The sequence below is a fragment of the Lucilia sericata genome, unplaced genomic scaffold, assembly GCF_015586225.1.
Source record: "Lucilia sericata isolate MDLA Ls3-8-SP2 unplaced genomic scaffold, ASM1558622v1 Contig000617F_arrow, whole genome shotgun sequence".
NCBI classification, from domain to species: domain Eukaryota; kingdom Metazoa; phylum Arthropoda; class Insecta; order Diptera; family Calliphoridae; genus Lucilia; species Lucilia sericata.
The window spans coordinates 104,910-127,722 of record NW_023994623.1 but is presented as its reverse complement, the minus strand read 5'-3'; the positions used below and the strand labels follow the sequence as shown (position 1 = coordinate 127,722).

Here is a 22,813-nt window from a genome sequence, read left to right as displayed (position 1 = left end):
GAACAGAACTAGAACAGAACTAGAACAGAACTAGAAATGAACTAGAACAGAACAGAACTAGAACAGAACTAGAACAGAAATAGAACAGAATAGAACATAACTAGAACAGAACTAGAACATAACTAGAACAGAACTAGAACAGAACAGAACCAGAACAGAACTAGAACAGAACTAGAACAGAACTAGAACAGAACTAGAACAGAACTAGAACAGAACTAGAAGAACTAGAACAGAACTAGAACAGAACTAGAAACAGAACTAGAACAGAACTAGAACAGAACTAGAACAGAACTAGAACAGAACTAGAACAGAACTAGAACAGAACTAGAACAGAACTAGAACAGAACTAGAACAGAACTAGAACAGAACTAGAACAGAACTAAACAGAACTAGAACAGAACTAGAACAGAACTAAAACAGAACTAGAACAGAACTAGAACAGAACTAGAACAGAACAGAACTAGAACAGAACTAGAACAGAACTAGAACAGAACTAGAACATAACTAGAACAGAACTAGAAATGAACTGGAACAGAACTAGAACCAGAACAGAACTAGAACAGAACTAGAACAGAATAGAACATAACTAGAACAGAACTAGAACATAACTAGAACAGAACTAGAACAGAACTAGAACAGAACTAGAACAGAACTAGAACAGAACTAGAACAGAACTAGAACAGAACTAGAACAGAACTAGAACAGAACTAGAACAGAACTAGAACAAACTAGAACAGAACTAGAACAGAACTAGAACAGAACTAGAACAGAACTAGAACAGAACTAGAACAGAACTAAAACAGAACTAGAATAGAACTAGAACAGAACTAGAACAGAACTAGAACAGAACAAACAGAACTAAACAGAACTAGAACAGAACTAGAACAGAACTAGAACAGAACTAGCAGAACAGAACAGAACTAGAACAGAACTAGAACAGAACTAGAACAGAACTAGAACAGAACTAGAACAGAACTAGAACAGAACTAGAACAGAACTAGAACAGAACTAGAACAGAACTAGAACAGAACTAGAACAGAACTAGAACAGAACTAGAACAGAACTAGAACAGAACTAGAACAGAACTAGAACAGAACTAGAACAGAACTAGAACAGAACTAGAACAGAACTAGAACAGAACTAGAACAGAACTAGAACAGAACTAGAACAGAACTAGAACAGAACTAGAACAGAACTAGAACAGAACTAGAACAGAACTAGAACAGAACTAGAACAGAACTAGAACAGAACTAGAACAGAACTAGAACAGAACTAGAACAGAACTAGAACAGAACTAGAACAGAACTAAACAGAACTAGAACTAACTAGAACAGAACTAGAACAGAACTAGAACTGAACTAGAACAGAACTAGAACAGAATTAGAACAGAACTAGAACAGAACTAGAACAGAACTAGAACAGAACTAGAACAGAACTAGAACAGAACTAGAACAGAACTAGAACAGAACTAGAACAGAACTAGAACAGAACTAGAACAGAACTAGAACAGAACTAGAACAGAACTAGAACAGAACTAGACAGAACTAGAACTAGAACAGAACTAGAACAGAACTAGAACAGAACTAGAACAGAACTAGAACAGAACTAGAACTGAACTAGAACTGAACTAGAACTGAACTAGAAGAACTAGAACTGAACTAGAACTGAACTAGAACTGAACTAGAACTGAACTAGAAGAACTAGAACTGAACAGAACTGAACTAGAACTGAACTAGAACTGAACTAGAACTGAACTGAAAGAACTAGAACAGAACTAGCAGAACTAGAACAGAACTAGAACTAGAACAGAAGTAGAACAGAACAGAACAGAACTAGAACAGAACTAGAACAGAACTAGAAATGAACTAGAACTGAACTAGAACAGAACTAGAACAGAACTAGAACAGAACTAGAACAGAACTAGAACAGAAACTAGAACAGAACTAGAACAGAACTAGAACAGAACTAGAACAGAACTAGAACAGAACTAGAACAGAACTAGAACAAACTAGAACAGAACTAGAACAGAACTAGAACAGAACTAGAACAGAACTAGAACAGAACTAGAACAGAACTAGAACAGAACTAGAACAGAACTAGAACAGAACTAGAACAGAACTAGAACAGAACTAGAACAGAACTAGAACAGAACTAGAACAGAACTAGAACAGAACTAGAACAGAACTAGAACAGAACTAGAACAGAACTAGAACAGAACTAGAACAGAACTAGAACAGAACTAGAACAGAACTAGAACAGAACTAGAACAGAACAGAACTAGAACAGAACTAGAACAGAACTAGAACAGAACTAGAACAGAACAGAACTAGAACAGAACTAGAACAGAACTAGAACAGAACTAGAACAGAACTAGAACAGAACTAGAACAGAACTAGAACAGAACTAGAACAGAACTAGAACAGAACAGAACAGAACTAGAACAGAACTAGAACAGAACTAGAACAGAACTAGAACAGAACTAGAACAGAACTAGAACAGAACTAGAACAGAACTAGAACAGAACTAGAACAGAACTAGAACAGAACTAGAACTAGAACAGAAGTAGAACAGAACAGAACAGAACTAGAACAGAACTAGAACAGAACTAGAACAGAACTAGAACTGAAAAGAACTGAACTAGAACTGAACTAGCACAGAACTAGCACAGAACTAGAACAGAACTAGAACAGAACTAGAACAGAACAAGAACAGAATAGAACAGAACTAGAACAGAACTAGAACAGAACTAGAACAGAACTAGAACAGAACTAGAACAGAACTAGAACAGAACTAGAACAGAACTAGAACAGAACTAGAACAGAACTAGAACAGAACTAGAACGAACTAGAACAGAACTAGAACGAAACTAGAACAGAACTAAACAGAACTAGAACAGAACTAGAACAGAACTAGAACAGAACTAGAACAGAACAGAACTGGAACAGAACTAGAACAGAACTAGAACAGAACTAAAACAGAACAGAACTGGAACAGAACTAGAACAGAACTAGAACAGAACTAGAACAGAACTAGAACAGAACTAGAACAGAACTAGAACAGAACTAGAACAGAACTAGAACAGAACTAGAACAGAACTAGAACAGAACAGAACTGGAACAGAACTAGAACAGAACTAGAACAGAACTAGAACAGAACTAGAAACAGAACTAGAACAGAACTAGAACAGAACTAGAACAGAACTAGAACAGAACTAGAACACTACACTAGAACTAGAACAGAACTAGAACAGAACAGAACTAGAACAGAACTAGAACTGACCTAGAACTGACTAGAACAGAACTAGAACAGAACTAGAACAGCACTAGAACAGAACTAGACAGAACTAGAACAGAACTAGAAACAGAACTAGAACTAGAACAGAACTAGAACAAAACTAGAACTGAACTAGAACTGAACTAGAACTGAACTAGAACAGAACTAGAACTGAACTAGAACTGAACTAGAACAGAACTAGAACAGAATTAGAACAGAACTAGAACAGAACTAGAACAGAACTAGAACAGAACTAGAACAGAACTAGAACAGAACTAGAACAGAACTAGAACTGAACTAGAACTGAACTAGAACTGAACTGAACTAGAACTGAACTAAAACTGAACTAAAACTGAACTAGAACAACTCTAAAAAGAACTAGAACAACTAGAACAGAACTAGAAAAGAACTAGAACAGAACTAGAACTGAACTAGAACTGAGCTAGAACTAGAACTGAACTAGAACTGAACCAGAACTGAACTAGAACTGAACTTGAACTAAAACAAAACTAGAACAGATCAAGATGAATTAATCATTATTCAAGTTCTACTCGTAATCAATAGTTAATATATAATGCTTTACCAAATGTTTTACCATATCTTTCTTCCCTTAGTTAGTTTAAGAGTAAAATTGTTATAAACTTTTCCTCAAAACAGCCACAGCAGGAGGGCCATTTTCAACTTTAGATGATAACTTGCCCATTTTCTTAAACTAGAGTCTCTAATTTATAATCAAAAGAAAACAAAAACTAGTTTCTTCTTCAAACACAAACTTATTAAACTTCACTCCACAAAACAGACTACAAGTTTCATGATCAAAATATTACTTGATGATCTTCATAGTCAAGAAAGACACATAAATAATGTAAATCTAAAAAAATTAAAATTAATATAAAAAACCCCCGACATCTTTCATATTAATTAAATATACAAACATATTTTTTTTTCAAACATTTCCAAAGTAATTTCTCTCTTTAATTGTAAGAAAGATTAATGTTAAATGATAAACATTATTAACTATAAAATCCTGTCTTGAAGTTTCTTTACTAACTAGGAAGAGGTTTTTAGTTTATTATCTGAATGAAGAAAATGTAATAAAAATTTTAATTTGTTTAAGCAGCACGAGTTAAAAACGTGAATGTGTTACAGAAACTCATAAATTTTATTTGTTTTACAATTGATTAAGTGTTTACAATTTAGTAGTAATAATGACGGAAAGATTTTGTAAAAACAAATGTATAAAGAAATTTATGTGTCAAAAAGTAATTGACAAAACAAAACTGGACTGAAATGAAAGAAACGAAAAAAGTGAAAACGGTTCATTAATGTCTTTAATAAATAAATGAGGCCTACTTAATTATTTTAATAAAAGATTTAAATTGATTAAGACTAATAATGAGTAACAATTTAAAAAGTTGTTTAATAACTTTAAATAACTTTATTTTTACTAAAAATCAGTTTTAGTTCTGCTTAAGTTTAGTTCTAGTTCAGTTCTTGTTATGTTCTACTTCTGTTCTAGTTCTGTTCTAGTTCTATTCTAGTTCTGTTCTAGTTCTGTTCTAGTTCTGTTCTAGTTCTGTTCTAGTTCTATTCTAGTTCTGTTCTAGTTCTGTTCTAGTTCTGTTCTAGTTCTATTCTAGTTCTGCTCTAGTTCTGTTCTAGTTCTGTTCTAGTTCTGTTCTAGTTCTGTTCTAGTTCTGTTCTAGTTCTGTTCTAGTTCTGTTCTAGTTCTGTTCTAGTTCTGTTCTAGTTCTGTTCTAGTTCTGTTCTAGTTCTGTTCTAGTTCTGTTCTATTTCTGTTCCAGTTCTGTTCTAGTTCTGTTCCAGTTCTATTCTAGTTCTGTTCTTCAGCACTTTGCTGAAAACTCTTTAAAAATATTTTTTTTTTATTTCAAAAAGAAACAGAATTTTCCATTTAAGGAAATCATTCTGCTCTTTAAAAGAAAAATCAAACGTTCACCTTGACATTTACAATTTGAAACTTTAGAAGCAAAAAACTGCACAAGACATTAAAACAGACATTTCCAAATGCTAAAAGTAGCTTCTTCGAATCTGTATTTTGGAATGAGTTGCACAAAAAAAACGATAAATTACTTGCAACAGAGCACTCCCTATTTTGAATTTAAAGCATTTTCTGTTTTTCTTAATATATTGAAATAGATTTTTTGTTGTTATCTATGCAAAAATAAAGAAATAAAATTCCATGTTAACAGTTTTAATGGAATATATATATTTTTTGTATTCTTTCAAAAAATAAGTGTGCCAGACTTATGCTGCTGTTAGTATTCGATTTTATTTTATTTTATTCATTTAGTTTTTTTGTTAAATATTTTTCTATGATTTTTTTTCCAAAAGTCAATTAAAACATGTTCTATGCCTTTTTATGGTCGTTTGAGAGTATTTTTATGGCGACAATATTTTTTTTATTTTATTTTTATTATTATATTGACTATTTGCCACATTGTACTACATGTCTCTTTTCAATTCAGTCATTCTTTCATTCATTCTTTTGAAGCGCCCATTGTTCTTGATTACTAGATTGTAGAGACTCAATATTTTTTCTATAGTTTTATTATTTATTGATAGTTTTACACAATTTATATTCAATTAAATATATCATCCATCGTATGTTTTCCTTTTTTTTTTTGTTTTATTATATTAAATGTGGAACACTATCGTTTAAATTGTTTTAATAGTTGATTTATTTGAACTTAAATTAACACAATTGTTTGATATATTTATTAGACCCTTCAAACAAAGTGACAAGTTATTTTAAATTTCACATAAACTGGACTAGAACTGAACAATAACTGAACTAGAACTGAACCGGAACTGAACAATAACTGAACTAGAACTGAACTAGAACTGAACTAGAACTAGAACTGAACTAGAACTGAACTAGAACTGAACTAGAACTGAACTAGAACTGAACTAGAACTGAACTAGAACTGAACTAGAACTGAACTAGAACTGAACTAGAACTGAACTAGAACTGAACTAGAACTGAACTAGAACTGAACTAGAACTGAACTAGAACTGAACTAGAACTGAACTAGAACTGAACTAGAACTGAACTAGAACTGAACTAGAACTGAACTAGAACTGAACTAGAACTGAACTATAACTGAACTAGAACTGAACTAGAACTGAACTAGAACTGAACTAGAATTGAACTAGAACAGAACTAGAACAGAACTAGAACAGAACTAGAACTGAACTAGAATTGAACTAGAACAGAACTAGAACAGAACTAGAACAGAACTAGAACAGAACTAGAACAGAACTAGGACAGAACTAGAACAGAACTAGAACAGAACTAGAACAGAACTAGAACAGAACTAGAACAGAACTTGAACAGAACTAGAACAGAACTAGAACAGAACTAGAACAGAACTAGAACAGAACTAGAACAGAACTAGAACAGAACTAGAACAGAACTAGAACAGAACTAGAACAGAACTAGACAGAACAGAACTAGAACAGAACTAGAACAGAACTAGAACAGAACTAGAACTAGAACAGAACTAGAACAGAACTAGAACAGAACTAGAACAGAACTAGAACAGAACTAGAACAGAACTAGAACAGAACTAGAACAGAACTAGAACAGAACTAGAACAGAACTAGAACAGAACTAGAACAGAACTAGAACAGAACTAGAACAGAACTAGAACAGAACTAGAACAGAACTAGAACAGAACTAGAACAGCACTAGAAAGAATTAGAACAAAATTAGAACAGAACTAGAACAGAACTGAACAGAACTAGAACAGAACTAGAACAGAACTAGAACAGAACTAGAACAAACTAGAACAGAACTAGAACAGAACTAGAACAGAACTAGAACAGAACTAGAACAGAACTAGAACAGAACTAGAACAGAACTAGAACAGAACTAGAACAGAACTAGAACAGAACTAGAACAGAACTAGAACAGAACTAGAACAGAACTAGAACTAGAACAGAACTAGAGAACTAGAACAGAACTAGAACAGAACTAGAACAGAACTAGAACAGAACTAGAACAGAACTAGAACAGAACTAGAACAGAACTAGAACAGAACTAGAACTGAACTAGAACTAAACTAGAACTGAACTAGAACTGAACTAGAAGTGAACTAGAACTGTACTACAACTGAACTAGAACTGAACTAGAACTGAACTAGAACTGAACTAGAACTGAACTAGAACAGAACTAGGACAGAACTAGAACTGAACTAGAACTGAACTAGAACTGAACTAGAACTGAACTAGAACTGAACTAGAACTGAACTAGAACTGAACTAGAACTGAACTAGAACTGAACTAGAACTGAACTAGAACTGAACTAGAACTGAACTAGAACTGAACTAGAACTGAACTAGAACTGAACTAGAACTGAACTAGAACTGAACTAGAACTGAACTAGAACTGAACTAGAACTGAACTAGAACTGAACTAGAACTGAACTAGAACTAGAACTGAACTAGAACTGAACTAGAACAGAACTAGAACAGAATTAGAACAAAATTAGAACAGAACTAGAACAGAACTAGAACAGAACTGGAACAGAACTAGAACAGAACTAGAACAGGACTAGAACAGAACTAGAACAGAACTAGAACAGAACTAGAACAGAACTAGAACAGAACTAGAACAGAACTAGAACAGAACTAGAACAGAACAGAACAGAACTAGAACAAAACTAGAACAGAACTAGAACAGAACTAGAACAGAACTAGAACTGAACTAGAACTGAACTAGAACTGAACTAGAACTGAACTAGAACTGAACTAGAACTGAACTAGAACTGAACTGGAACTGAACTAGAACTGAACTAGAACTGAACTAGAACTGAACTAGAACTGAACTAGAACTGAACTAGAACTGAACTAGAACTGAACTAGAACTGAACTAGAACTGAACTAGAACTGAACTAGAACTGAACTAGAACTGAACTAGAACTGAACTAGAACTGAACTAGAACTGAACTAGAACTGAACTAAACTGAACTAGAACTGAACTAAATCTGAACTAGAACTGAACTAGAATTGAACTAGAACTGAATTAGAACTGAGCTAGAACTGAACTAGAACTAAACTAGAACTGAACTAGAACTGAACTAGAACTGAACTAGAACTGAACTTGAACTGAACTAGAACTAAACTAGAACTGAACTAGAACTGAACTAGAATTGAACTAGAACTGAACTAGAACTGAACGAGAACTGAACTAGAACTGAACTAGAACTGAACTAGAACTGAACTAGATCTGAACTAGAACTGAACTAGAATTGAACTAGAACTGAAGTTGTCATACTCTAAATTTGAAGGACCCATTTCAAATATAGCAGAAAAAGGGTCCTTCGATCCAGGATAAATACATAGATTTTATTTTCTAATTTCCTGAAACAATAAAAATTTTCTTTCCGTACATTTTCTTCTTAACATTGAACTGCTTAGAAATGTATGATGACCCATTTTTTTCGATCAGAATACTACATAGTCTGCTTTTCATTATTTATTTAATGTGGAATTAGTAGAAGTAAATAGAATTTATTAGAACAACTCTTACCATTTTTGGCCACAAAACTTGTTTAAAAGTGTTCTTGTTGTTTAGTGACTGCAGCCGCATTTGTACGTGTTGCATATTGAAAAGGTGTCACATTTGTTTTTTTTTTATTTATAAATGTTGCACATTCATTACGGAATGTTGCGTTGTATGTTGTACGCATATTTTGTTTTTAAATGTCTTGTGACATAAATTTCAATGGAATTTCTTAATTTTTTTTTTATTTGAAACTCTTTACTTGGAGTTATAATTTTAGTTTTTTTTTCGGATTTCTTAATAAGATCAAGTATTGTAGTGGAATTAGTAGTGGTCTGTCTGTCTGTCTGTCTCTCTAGTATCTGTTTTCAGAGTTTGGTTACGCTTTTTAATACCATATGTCTTGTCGGTTTGTTTTAGGAGTTTTGTTTTTTAGTTTTTAACATTTTCGAGAAAAAAAAACATGACTTGGGGAATTGTATAATTCTTTTGCATTTGATGTCTGCTGTTGACTTCGTTACGTTTTAATTTCAGTTTGATTTGGTTTTGCTTGAATGATTTGAAAAATATGACCCAATAATTGTTATATAAATTTCAAAAGAAGAATCGTATCAACAACTGGTTGTTCTAATTGCAACAACTGTTGACTTATTTTTCAGTTTTATTAAATTGTATCACCAGATTATGTGTATTAAATTACATGACAGTTTATTCGAAAGTTGTTATTTGAAGTGGTCTATTAACAGTTAAATTAATAAGAGAATATAGATTAAAAATCCAACTGATTGAAATTTACAAAGAAATGGTTCTCCAAACTACAATTGAGTAAATTAATGGTGATGCGAACTAGAACAGGACTAGAACAGAACTAGAACAGAACTAAAACAGAACTAAAACAGAACTAGAACAGAACTAAAACAGAACTAAAACAGAACTAAAACAGAACTAAAACAGAACTAGAACAGAACTAGAACAGAACTAGAACAGAACTAGAACAGAACTAGAACAGAACTAGAACAGAACTAGAACAGAACTAGAACAGAACTAGAACAGAACTAGAACAGAACTAGAACAGAACTAGAACAGAACTAGAACAGAACTAGAACAGAACTAGAACAGAACTAGAACAGAACTAGAAACAGAACTAGAACAGAACTAGAACAGAACTAGAACAGAACTAGAACAGAACTAGAACAGAACTAGAACAGAACTAGAACAGAACTAGAACAGAACTAGAACAGAACTAGAACAGAAGTAGAACAGAACTAGAACTAGAACAGAACTAGAACAGAACTAGAACAGAACAAGAACAGAACTAGAACAGAACAAGAACAGAACTAGAACAGAACTAGAACAGAACAGAACTAGAACAGAACTAGAACAGAACTAGAACAGAACTAGAACAGAACTAGAACAGAACTAGAACAGAACTAGAACAGAACTAGAACAGAACTAGAACAGAACTAGAACAGAACTAGAACAGAACTAGAACAGAACTAGAACAGAACTAGAACATAGAACAGAACTAGAACAGAACTAGAACAGAACTAGAACAGAACTAGAACAGAACTAGAACAGAACTAGAACAGAACTAGAACAGAATTAGAACAGAACTAGAACAGAACTAGAACTAGAGCAAAACTAGAACAGAACTAGAACAGAACTAGAACAGAACTAGAACAGAACTAGAACAGAACTAGAACAGAACTAGAACAGAACTAGAACAGAACTAGAACAGAACTAGAACAGAACTAGAACAGAACTAGAACAGAACTAGAACAGAACTAGAACAGATCTGGAACAGAACTAGAACAGAACTAGAACAGAACTAGAACAGAACTAGAACAGAACTAGAACAGAACTAGAACAGAACAGAACTAGAACAGAACTAGAACAGAACTAGAACAGAACTAGAACAGAACTAGAACAGAACTAGAACAGAACTAGAACGGAACTAGAACAGAACTGGAACAGAACTAGAACAGAACTAGAACAGAACTAAAACAGAACTAAAGCAGAACTAAAACAGAACTAGAACAGAACTAGAACAGAACTAGAACAACAACTTAACTACTGTTGAACTACAACTGATCTCCAACTGAACTACAACTGAGCAACAACTGAACTATAACTAAACTACAACAGAACTGTAATTGAACTACAACTGAACTGAAACTGAAGTACGACTGAATTACAACTGGAACTGAACTAATACTGAACTACAACAACTACAACTTAATTACAACTGGATTACAACTTAACTACAACTGAATTACAACTTAACTACAACTGAATTACAACTTAACTTCAACTGAATTGTAACTAAACTACAACTGAACTAGTATTTATCTAAATTATAAACTGAATTGGTTCAGAATTGTTCAAGAGCTGAAATAATTAGAAATTAAAATAGATCTGTACCAATGAAACTGAACTGGAACTGATAAAAAAGCTAATTGTAAATGCAGTAAATATTTGAAGAATATCTGATCTCTCATTTTCATTTTAGTTTTTACATTTAATATTATATTGAGAATTTAGAACAAAAGCTCTGTCAAACATTTAGTTTACTTCGAGACACTCAACTCAAGGCAACAAACAGCAGCCCCATGTAAAAACCTTGTGAAGAGGCATTTCAAGCCGTGAGGCACAATGACAGAAATAAAAAATGTTGAAAGAATTGAAAAAACAAGTAGAAAATAAATGTTACAAAAGGAAGAAAATGATTCTGCCTGCATTTACACAGAATTATAGACAAAAATAACATCTATGTCACGTAAAAATCTAGTAAAATAAAATACTGGTAGTTGCACTACTTTTATTTCATTCCATTTCTATTATTCTGCTTAAAAAGATACTGTATCTGTAGCGATAAAAAATAAAAACTAAAAATGGGTCTAAAGAATTGTCACAAATACGGGGACAACAATGAGCAATAACTTTTTATTTCTATTTCATTATTATTTTTGTATCGGTGGTTCAAACCAGATTTCATATTGACCCATTTTTATCTTTTAATACAAGTCTGAGATTTATTTGTATTTTTATTTATTTCTTTTTGTTGTTATTAATGTTTAACGATTTCTTTTTAGTGGTTTCTGGTTTAATAAATTATTATTATTTGATTTTTATTATTGCAAATGGTTTTTTAATGTTTTTAAATTTGTTGGTTTTTATTTTTTATTATTATTTTTATTTCTCCAGGTGGCTGCTGTCAGTCGTCATTCCAATATTTTGTTTGGATTTTAAGTGTTTGTGGCGTGACTCCGAAAACTCGCTTGCAAATTTTGTATTGTGTTGGTTTTAGTTCAGAAAATGCATGTTTTACAAATGCATATTTATTCTTTTGACACAATTAAATTAGTTCAAAGCACACTAAAGCCACACCAAAGAAGAAAATTTAGTTTAAAATAATATTTTTGTAAAAATCAACAAATAAATGATAAGATTTGTAAAAAATCTTAAATTTTTAAGATTTTCTTCACACCATGCTAAATATGTATTTATATGCAAATGTTTTACATAGTGCGAACAATATCCATAGAAAAAATTTATAAAATTCCAAAAAAGTTCAATTCTAATTCTGTTCCAGTTCCGTTCTAGCTCTTTCCTTTCTGTTCTAGTTCTGTTCTAGTTCTATTCTAGTTCTATACAGTTTTTATTCAGTTCTAGTTCTGTTCTAGTTCTGTTCTAGTTCTGTTCTAGTTCTGTTCTAGTTCTGTTCTAGTTCTGTTCTAGTTCTGTTCTAGTTCTGTTCTAGTTCTGTTCTAGTTCTGTTCTAGTTCTGTTCTAGTTCTGTTCTAGTTCTGTTCTAGTTCTGTTCTAGTTCTGTTCTAGTTCTAGTTCTGTTCTAGTTCTGTTCTAGTTCTGTTCTAGTTCTGTTCTAGTTCTGTTCTAGTTCTGTTCTAGTTCTAGTTCTAGTTCTGTTCTAGTTCTGTTCTAGTTCTGTTCTAGTTCTAGTTCTGTTCTAGTTCTAGTTCTAGTCTGTTCTAGTTCTGTTCTAGTTCTGTTCTAGTTTCTGTTCTAGTTCTGTTTCTAGTTCTGTTCTAGTTCTAGTTCTGTTCTATTTCTGTTCTAGTTCTGTTCTAGTTCTGTTCTAGTTCTGTTCTAGTTCTGTTCTAGTTCTAGTTCTGTTCTAGTTTCTGTTCTAGTTCTGGTCTAGTTCTAGGTTTCTAGTTTCTAGTTCTGTTCTAGTTCTGTTCTAGTTCTGTTCTAGTTCTGTTCTAGTTCTGTTCTAGTTCTGTTCTAGTTCTGTTCTAGTTCTGTTCTAGTTCTGTTTCTAGTTCTGTTCTAGTTCTGTTCTAGTTCTGTTCTAGTTCTGTTCTAGTTCTGTTCTAGTTCGTTCTAGTTCTGTTCTAGTTTTGTTCTAGTTCTGTTCTAGTTTTCTGTTCTAGTTCTGTTCTAGTTCTGGTTCTAGTTCTGTTCTAGTTCTGTTCTAGTTCTGTTCTAGTTCTGTTCTAGTTCTGTTCTAGTTGCTGTTCTAGTTCTGTTCTAGTTGTTCTAGTTGTTCTAGTCTGTTCTAGTTCTGTTCTAGTTCTGTTCTAGTTCTGTTCTAGTTCTGTTCTAGTTCTGTCTAGTTCTGTTCTAGTTCTGTTCTAGTTCTGTTCTAGTTCTGTTCTAGTTCTGTTCTAGTTCTGTTCTAGTTCTGTTCTAGTTCTGTTCTAGTTCTGTTCTAGTTCTGTTCTAGTTCTGTTCTAGTTCTGTTTAGTTTCTGTTTTAGTTCTGTTCTTGTTCTGTTCTTGTTCTGTTCTAGTTCTGTTCTAGTTCTGTTCTAGTTCTGTTCTAGTTCTGTTCTAGTTCTGTTCTAGTTCTGTTCTAGTTCTGTCTAGTTCTGTTCTAGTTCTGTTCTAGTTCTGTTCTAGTTCTGTTCTAGTTCTGTTCTAGTTCTGTTCTAGTTCTAGTTCTGTTCTAGTTCTGTTCTAGTTCTGTTCTAGTTCTGTTCTAGTTCTGTTCTAGTTCTGTTCTAGTTCTGTTCTAGTTTCTGTTCTAGTTCTGTTCTAGTTCTGTTCTAGTTCTGTTCTAGTTCTGTTCTAGTTCTGTTCTAGTTCTGTTCTAGTTCTGTTCTAGTTCTGTTCTAGTTCTGTTCTAGTTCTGTTCTAGTTCTGTTCTAGCTCGGTTCTAGTTTTGTTCTAGTTCTAGTTCTGTTCTAGTTCTTTTCTAGTTCTGTTCTAGTTCTGTTCTAGTTCTCTTCTAGTTTTGTTCTAGTTCTGTTCTAGTTCTATATTACTTCTGTTCTTGTATAACTAAGGCATTTTTATTATTTACATCATGTAAATAATGTATTTTTATCGTGTAAAGTATGGTTTTTTATACTGTACATCATGTATAATTATATCCTTATTATTTTCTTATATAAATTATTACTTTTTGTAAAAATTTTCTTTAAAAAATGACTTGTTTAACTATTGATTACATGTTAAAAACAAACCAGATCATGTTTTAGTGGCTGCTGTTCTTGTTATTGCAATATAATTAGTTTGCAAAAAAAAAAAACAAAATTAATAAAGAAACATGTCTAAAAAGTGTGTTGCTCTTGTTAACAAAATACACTAGAAAATTGTGAAAAAACAACATTGTGTTGCCATAAGCTAAAACAAATTTTACGATTGACACATGATAATTAAACGAATGACAGGCAGCTGTCATGGTGAAACAAAAATTTGTGGGTTAAATATGGTTAAAGTTAAGATAAACAGTAAATAGTGAGTAAATAGGATTAAAAAGACATTTTTGTTATATATATGTTAAGGAATTTGAAGAAAGTTTGTTGTTAAAGAGGTTTTACTGTGTCACGCAATCAATATTAAATATGATACTCAACAAAACTTAAATATTTAACGCTATTTAAAGTCTTATAAAGACAGCTATTAGTTTCAGTTTTTTCATTTATTGGCAATAAAGTAATTAATGGCTTTGAATGAAAGGAATTTAAGAAAATTTAATTTTGCCACAAGTTTATTTTGGCAAAAACAGGGAGCGTTTCTCAAGTAATAAATTCTTATTAAAATTCAAAATTTACCTTTTAATTTAAATGATTAAAACTGCTGCTGATGAGGTTTGTTAAAGATGATGATGATGGTGTTGTGTTCATTATTTAACGGCTAAAAGAGAGAGAGAGAGAGAATTAAAATTTTGAGTAATTTTTGTAACAAAGTGAGTCAAATTTGCAATATTTAAAAGATGATGAGTAATATTAAATGTAAAGCATACTTTAGGGCAGACAAAAATAAGTAAAGTGAAAAATTATTGTATAAGTTTAAGGCTTAAAAAAATGAATCATACTTTTAGGCATTTGAAAAATAAATTGGTAAAAATAATTCTAGGAAAAAAGTTGTTTGATTGGGCAGATTACTCAAAGGGAATTTCCCAGAAAATGCTGCCAAAAGAGAGAGAGAGAGAGAAATTTGAAAGGGAAAGAGAATTTAAAGAAAAACTTGTTATTCAAAGGGAAATTCCAAAGAAAATGATGACAAAACGGAGAAAATTAAAGGGGGAAACAAGAAATTTACATTATTTACATTAGGTAAACAGTGTAAATACATAATTTACAGCATATAAACAATTTAAATACATTATTTACAGCATGTAAACAATGTGTTTACATTATATACATCGGGTAAACAGTGCATTTTTATTGTTTACATAGGGTAAACAATATATTTTCATTATTTACATCGGGTAAACAATGTATTTACTGTATTTACGTCGGGTAAACAATATACTTTCATTATGTACATCGGGTAAACAATGTATTTTCATTATTTATAACGGGTAAACAATGTGTTTTCGTTATTTACATCGTGTAAAGAATATGTTTCCATTATCTACGTCGGGTAAACAATGTATTTACTTTATTTACATCGGGTAAACAATGTATTTTCATTATTTACTTCGTGTAAACAATGTATTTACTTTATTTTCATCGGGTAAATAATTCATTTTCATTATATACACAAGGTAAACAATGCATTTACTTTTATTTTCATAAAGTAAACAATGTATATACTTTATTTACATCGCGTAAACAATGTATTTTTATTATTTACATTGGGTAACCAATGTATTTTCATTATTTACATCGTGTTAACAATGTATTTTCATTATTATCATCGTGTAAACAATACATTTTCATTTATTACATCGTGTAATCAATGTATTTTTATTATTTACATCGGGTAAACAATGTATTTTCATTATTTACATCGTATAAACAATACATTTTCATTTATTACATCGGGTAAACAATGTATTTTCATTATTTACATCGTGTAAACAATGCATTTCCATTACTTACATCGAGTAAACAATGTACTTTTATTATCCACGTCGCATAAACAATCTGTTTTACTTAACTAAGTGCTTCAGTTGTTAATTTCCATGTTCTATGTTTCCAAAACATTCATTTAGTTTCCCTTAAACAAATTAAATTCTTTAGTTTAAAGAAAATATTTCTGAACAACAAATTTGTTCAACTTAACGGTTAGTTAAACTTTATTTTTTAAACAATTATTTCCTCTAGCGAAAATTTTCTTAATTTTCTTTCAGTTTACCTTAACGGTTTTTAACAGTCAAGTGTTGAAAATTGCTTCAAGGCTGATTTAATCAAAATCTTTTTTTCTATTTAATACAAACTAACAAGTTTGGGAAAATTTCTGTTAAAGTGTTGCCAACAAGAGGGGAGAGAGGGAAGAGTTTTAAACATAAAATAAAGTAGCAAAATGTTTTTTTCTTCAAACTGTTTGTTATGCTTATAAAATAAGCTTTTGCTACTTAAAAAATTATTTTTCTAAAGTGTTAACACTTTGTGAAATTTTTGTAGAAATTATTAGAGCACTTCATATTAAATAGATTTTTTTTTTCTAAAGGCTTTAGGGTTTTGTTTAGAAGGAAAAGAAGAAACAATGAAAAAAAAAAAAACAATTTAAACTTAATTTTTAATGGTTTGTTAAATTATGTTTAAACTGTTAGAAGCCAAAGTGCTAAATCAGCTTGAAAATTCTATTAGTGTAAAGAAAATTTAGTTGCAAACGAAAAGAGTATTGTTTAACCATAAATAAAATGTAAAATTTCTTTTAGTTTTTAACAAACACTTTGTAAATTGATTAATGATAACAAATGCTCTTTAAAATGTGAGAAAATAATAAAGTTGTGTTAATTAAAGATCTTTAGAATTAGTGTAGAATTAACGAAAATATTTTCTAGTTTATAGCGCAAAAAAAAATCAGCGAAATCGCTTTAGAAATGGCCGAGTTATAAGCGAAAGAGTGTAAACCTATAAGTTTTCACCTCAATAAACTCGATTCTCACCAGTTTTCACCACAACTCTCTCTCCCTCTCTTTCTCACGATCTCTAATAGGGTTTTCAAATCAAACAAAACTTTAAAAAATCGCTAAAATGTATAAAATGGGTAAACAAAGTGTTTTTATTATTTACATGAAGTAAACAATGTATATGTTTATTTACATCGAATAAACAATACATTTTCATTATATACACAAGGTAAACAATGTATTTACTTTATTTACATCGGGTAAACAATGTATTTTTATTATTTACATCGGGTAAACAATGCATTTTTATTATTTACATCGGGTAAGCAATGTATTTCAATTATTTACTTCGGGTAAATAATGTATTTTCATTATTTACATCGGGTAAATAATGTATTTGCATTATCTACATTGGGTAAACAATGTATTTTCATTATATACATCGGGTAAACAATGTATTTTTATTATCTATATCGAGTAAACAATGTATATAAATTATTTACATCGGGTAAACAATGTATTTTCATTATTTATCTCGGGTAAACAACATATTTTCATTATTTACATTGGGTAAACAATGTATTTTCATTATTTACATCGAGTAAACAATGTAATTTCATTATCTACATCGGGTAAACAATGTATTTTCATTATTTACATCGGGTAAACAATGTATTTTAATTATCTACATTGGGTAATCAATGTATTTTCATTATTTACATTGGGTAATCAATGTATTTTCATTATTAACGTAAGGTAAACAATGTATTTTCGTTATCTACGTCGGGTAAACAATGTATTTTCATTATTAACGTAGGGTAATAATGTAGTTTCATTACATACATCGGGTAAACAATATATTTTCATTATTTACATAGGGCAAACAATGTGTTTTCATTATTTATATCGAGTAAACAATGTATTTTCATTGTTTACATCAGGTAAAAAATGTATTTACTTTATTTATTTCGTGTAAACAATGCATTTTCAGTATTTACATCGGGTAAACAATGTGTTTTCATTATTAACTTCTGGTAAACAATGTATTTTCATTATTTACATCGGGTAAACAATACATTTTCTTTGCATACATGAGCTAAATAATGTATTACATGAGGTAAACAATGAATTTTCATTATTTACATGGGTAAACAATACTTTAAACAATGAATAAACAATGTATATTGATAATTTACATGGGTTAAACGTTGTATTTTCATTATTTTACATTGGGTAGACAATTGATTTTTATTATCAACATCGGGTAAACAATGTATTTTCATTATCTACATTATTAACATCGGGTAAACAATGTATTTTTATTATTTACATCGGGTAATGAATGTATTTACTTTATTTATTTCGTGTAAACAATGCATTTTCATTATTTACATCGGGTAAACAATGTATTTTCATTATTTACATCGGGTAAACAATGTATTTGCATTATTTACATAGTGTAAACAATGTAGTTTTATTATTTACATCGGGTAAACAATGTATTTACCTTATTTATTTAGTGTAAACAATACATTTTCATATCATACAAGAGGTAAATAATGCATTTTCTTTATTTACATCGGGTAAATAATACATTTTTCCTATTTACATTGGGTAAACAATACATTTTAATTGTATATATGAGGTAAACAATGCATTTTCTTTAATTATATGAGGTAAACAATACATTTTCCCTATTTACATCGCGTAAACCATGTATTTTATCGCGTAAACCATGTATTTTCCCTACTTACAATGTGTAAATAATCTATTTAGCTAATTTACATAACGTAAATCATACATTTTCTCTACTTACTTTAATAAAACCAAACATATTTCTCCGTTTACATCAAGTAAATATTGTATTATCGTTGATTATTCTAAAAAAAATTCCATTCTTTAAACCCTAAACATTCTTTTGTTTCCCTACAAAACAATTTTTTTCTTTTTTCTACAATTTTCTTAATTTCTATATATTTTTCTAATTGTTTAATGTCAATAACACCTCTCTTCTTTTTTTTTTGGATTTATAAATTAATTTGTTTATTTATCTTTATTTTTAAGTTAAAATTCAATGACTCTTTTCATTCACTAAATATTTACCTAAACTAAACATCTATTGTTGTGTCTGTGTGTGTGTGTTGTCTATATTTGGTTTAGTTAGAAACAAAAAATACCACAAGTTCAAGTGCAGGCTAAAATAACAGCTAAAAAAGCCATAATTTGCTTTTCAATAGAAAACAATTGTTGGTGGTTTAGAGGTGTTTTTTGTCACCAAAAACCAAAACGTTTGACAAATAGTTAGACAATAGAGCCGTTTATGGATGAGGCAAGTAAATATTTGAATATTTCATTTTGTTAAACAATAAATGAGTAAAACGTCTTTTAAGTAAACTTTTAAAAGGAAGTTATAATAATGAAAAAGAAAATGTTCAAGAACTTTGTAAGAAAATGAAGAAAAATTTAAATAATTTTTCTATAACAAATCCATTCTTTTAAAAATAGCCTCCTTTTTCTCTAGAATCTTTTTTATCTATACAAAATATTTCTGCATTAATGTGTATACTTTTTATCACATAAGCAACCCTCCTTGACATCTTGTGGCATAAAAACTATATAATTGCTGCATCTCTACATGATGTTGCAAAGAAACTATGACGACGATGATAATGATGACGTTGTTGACCTTATTCCCTTTTCATTATTATTACAATTTTGCAGTTTAACTTTGAAAAACATGTTTCTTTTTTTGTTTCATTTAAAATATTTTTTTTTTGCTTATTCATGACGGGTTTATTAAAAATGCGAAAAAAGTATAAAAAAACATTTTCTCTTTTTTTTATTATAAAAAATTCTATGTTGTTTTTTTTATCGCAATGAATGAATAAAATAATGAACAACATTGACCGCACTTGATTTTTTCCTCTACTGAGTTAAGGGAAATTTTTTTCTATTAAGGGAAAGTATGCGAATACCTGCCTATGATCACTCTATAGTCTTTACTTCTGGATTAGGGATTAATCTGATCAAATAGTCTGTCTCTGGATTAAAGATCAGTCTGTAGTCTGGACTATAGATCAGTCTATAGTCTGGACTATAGATCAGTCTATAGTCTGGACTATAGATCAGTCAATAGTCTGGATTATAGATCAGTCAATAGTCTGGACTATAGTTCAGTCTATAGTCTGGACTATAGATCAGTCTACAGTCTGGACTATAGATCAGTCTATAGTCTGGACTACAGATCAGTCTACAATCTGGACTATAGATCAGTCTATCGCCTGGATTATAGATCAGTCTATAGTCTGGAATATGGATCAGTATATAATCTGGAATATAGACAATCTATAATCTGGACTATAGATCAGTCCATAGTCTGGACTATAGATCAGTCTATAGACTTTAGTATAGATCGGTTTGGCCTATAGATCAGTAGTCTATATAGTATGTATTACAGTTCTGTTCTGGTTCTGTTCTAGTTCTTTTCTAGTTCTGTTCTAGTAATGTTAGTCGTTCTAGTTCTGTTCTAGTTCTGTTCTAGTTCTGTTCTAGTTCTGTTCTAGTTCTGTTCTAGTTCTGTTCTAGTTCTGTTCTAGTTCTGTTCTAGTTCTGTTCTAGTTCTGTTCTAGTTCTGTTCTAGTTCTGTTCTAGTTCTGTTCTAGTTCTGTTCTAGTTCTGTTCTAGTTCTGTTCTAGTTCTGTTCTAGTTCTGTTCTAGTTCTGTTCTAGTTCTGTTTCTAGTTCTGTTCTAGTTCTGTTCTAGTTCTGTTCTAGTTCTGTTCTAGTTCTGTTCTAGTTCTGTTCTAGTTCTGTTCTAGTTCTGTTCTAGTTCTGTTCTAGTTCTGTTCTAGTTTCTGTTCTAGTTCTGTTCTAGTTCTGTTCTAGTTCTGTTCTAGTTCTGTTCTAGTTCTGTTCTAGTTCTGTTCTAGTTCTGTTCTAGTTCTGTTCTAGTTCGTTCTAGTTCTGTTCTAGTTCTGTTCTAGTTTCTGTCTAGTTCTGTTCTAGTTCTGTTCTAGTTCTGTTCTAGTTCTGTTCTAGTTCTGTTCTAGTTCTGTTCTAGTTCTGTTCTAGTTCTGTCTAGTTCTGTTCTAGTTCTGTTCTAGTTCTGCTGTTCTAGTTCTGTTCTAGTTCTGTTCTAGTTCTGTTCTAGTTCTGTTCTAGTTCTGTTCTAGTTCTGTTCTAGTTTCTGTTCTAGTTCTGTTCTAGTTCTGTTCTAGTTCTGTTCTAGTTCTGTTCTAGTTCTGTTCTAGTTCTGTTCTAGTTCTGTTCTAGTTCTGTTCTAGTTCTGTTCTAGTTCTGTTCTAGTTCTGTTCTAGTTCTGTTCTAGTTCTGTCTAGTTCTGTTCTAGTTCTGTTCTAGTTCTGTTCTAGTTCTGTTCTAGTTCTGTTCTAGTTCTGTTCTGCTTCTGTTCTGCTTCTGTTTAGTTCTGTTCTAGTTCTGTTCTAGTTCTGTTCTAGTTCTGTTCTAGTTCTGTTCTAGTTCTGTTCTAGTTCTGTTCTAGTTCTGTCTAGTTCTGTTCTAGTTCTGTTCTAGTTCTGTTCTAGTTCTGTTCTAGTTCTGTTCGAGTTCTGTTCTAGTTCTGTTCTAGTTCTGTTCTAGTTCTGTTCTAGTTTCTGTTCTAGTTCTGTTCTAGTTCTGTTCTAGTTTAGTTCTTTTCTAGTTCTGTTCTAGTTCTGTTCTAGTTCTGTTCTAATTCTGTTCTAGTTCTGTTCTAATTCTGTTCTAGTTCTGTTCTAGTTCTGTTCTAGTTCTGTTTTAGTTCTGTTCCAGTCCTGTTCTAGTTCTGTTCCAGCTCTGTTCTGGTTCTAGTTCTGTTCTAGTTATGTTCCATTCCTGTTCTAGTTCTAGTTCTGTTTAAGTTCTGTTCTAGTTCTATTCTAGTTCTGTTCTAGTTCTGTTCTAATTCAGTTCTAGTTCTGTTCTAGTTCTGTTCTAGTTCTGTTCTAGGTCTGTTCTAGTTCTGTTCTAGTTCTGTTCTAGTTCTGTTCTAGTTCTGTTCTAGTTCTGTTCTAGTTCTGTTCTAGTTATGTTCTAGTTATGTTCTAGTTCTGTTCTAGTTCTGTTCTAGTTATGTTGTAGTTCTGTTCTAGTTCTGTTCTAGTTCTTCTCTAGTTCTTCTCTAGTTCTGTTCTAGTTCTGCTCTAGCCTAGACTATAGATCAATCAATAGTTTACATTATAAAGTCTAAAGTTTCCTTTCAATTTCTATTACGTTTCCTAAGGAAACCTTCCCTTTTATTTGCAACAATATCTCAGTACACTCTTTGCATTTCATTCACAACATTACGTGGTTTTACTTGAGACGAGTTTCTATGGAAATTATTGCGTGCCAAGAATTAGTAAAATAAATGACAAGTATTTTTATAAATAATTCCCTTTCAATTTGTATGTCTTGTCTTAGGCCTAAAAGAAAAACACTGATTTCTTTATAAAATAAAATAATTATTAAAAAAAAAAAACAAAGTTGTGAATCAGTTTTTAAAACAAATATTTTCAGTGAAATTTTATTTGAATCTATCAAATGTTTAAGCAATATTTCTAAAGCTTTCAATTATTTTCCTAATGACCTTTTTATCTAATGTAATCTAAGTAAAATGTTGTTTAAAAGTTTTAAATTACCAAGAATTTTTCCATCTGAATAATAATATTGAAAAACCTGCTATTTATTTTCTTAAAATACATTGTTATTTCAACCGCAAATCAAAGTATTTTTTTCTAGCTTTTTTTTCAAATGAAATTTAAATA

General features: G+C 30.9%; 1 protein-coding gene across 1 annotated transcript in view; it reads right to left on the bottom strand.

Moving 5' to 3' along the window:
• Positions 1-22,813, bottom strand: part of LOC119606736 (GTPase-activating protein CdGAPr) — a 182,734-nt gene that overhangs the window by 102,451 nt on the left and 57,470 nt on the right. The window contains 1 exon segment of the mRNA XM_037960309.1: positions 14,819-14,900. The gene's annotated coding sequence lies outside the window, so the exon portion shown is untranslated.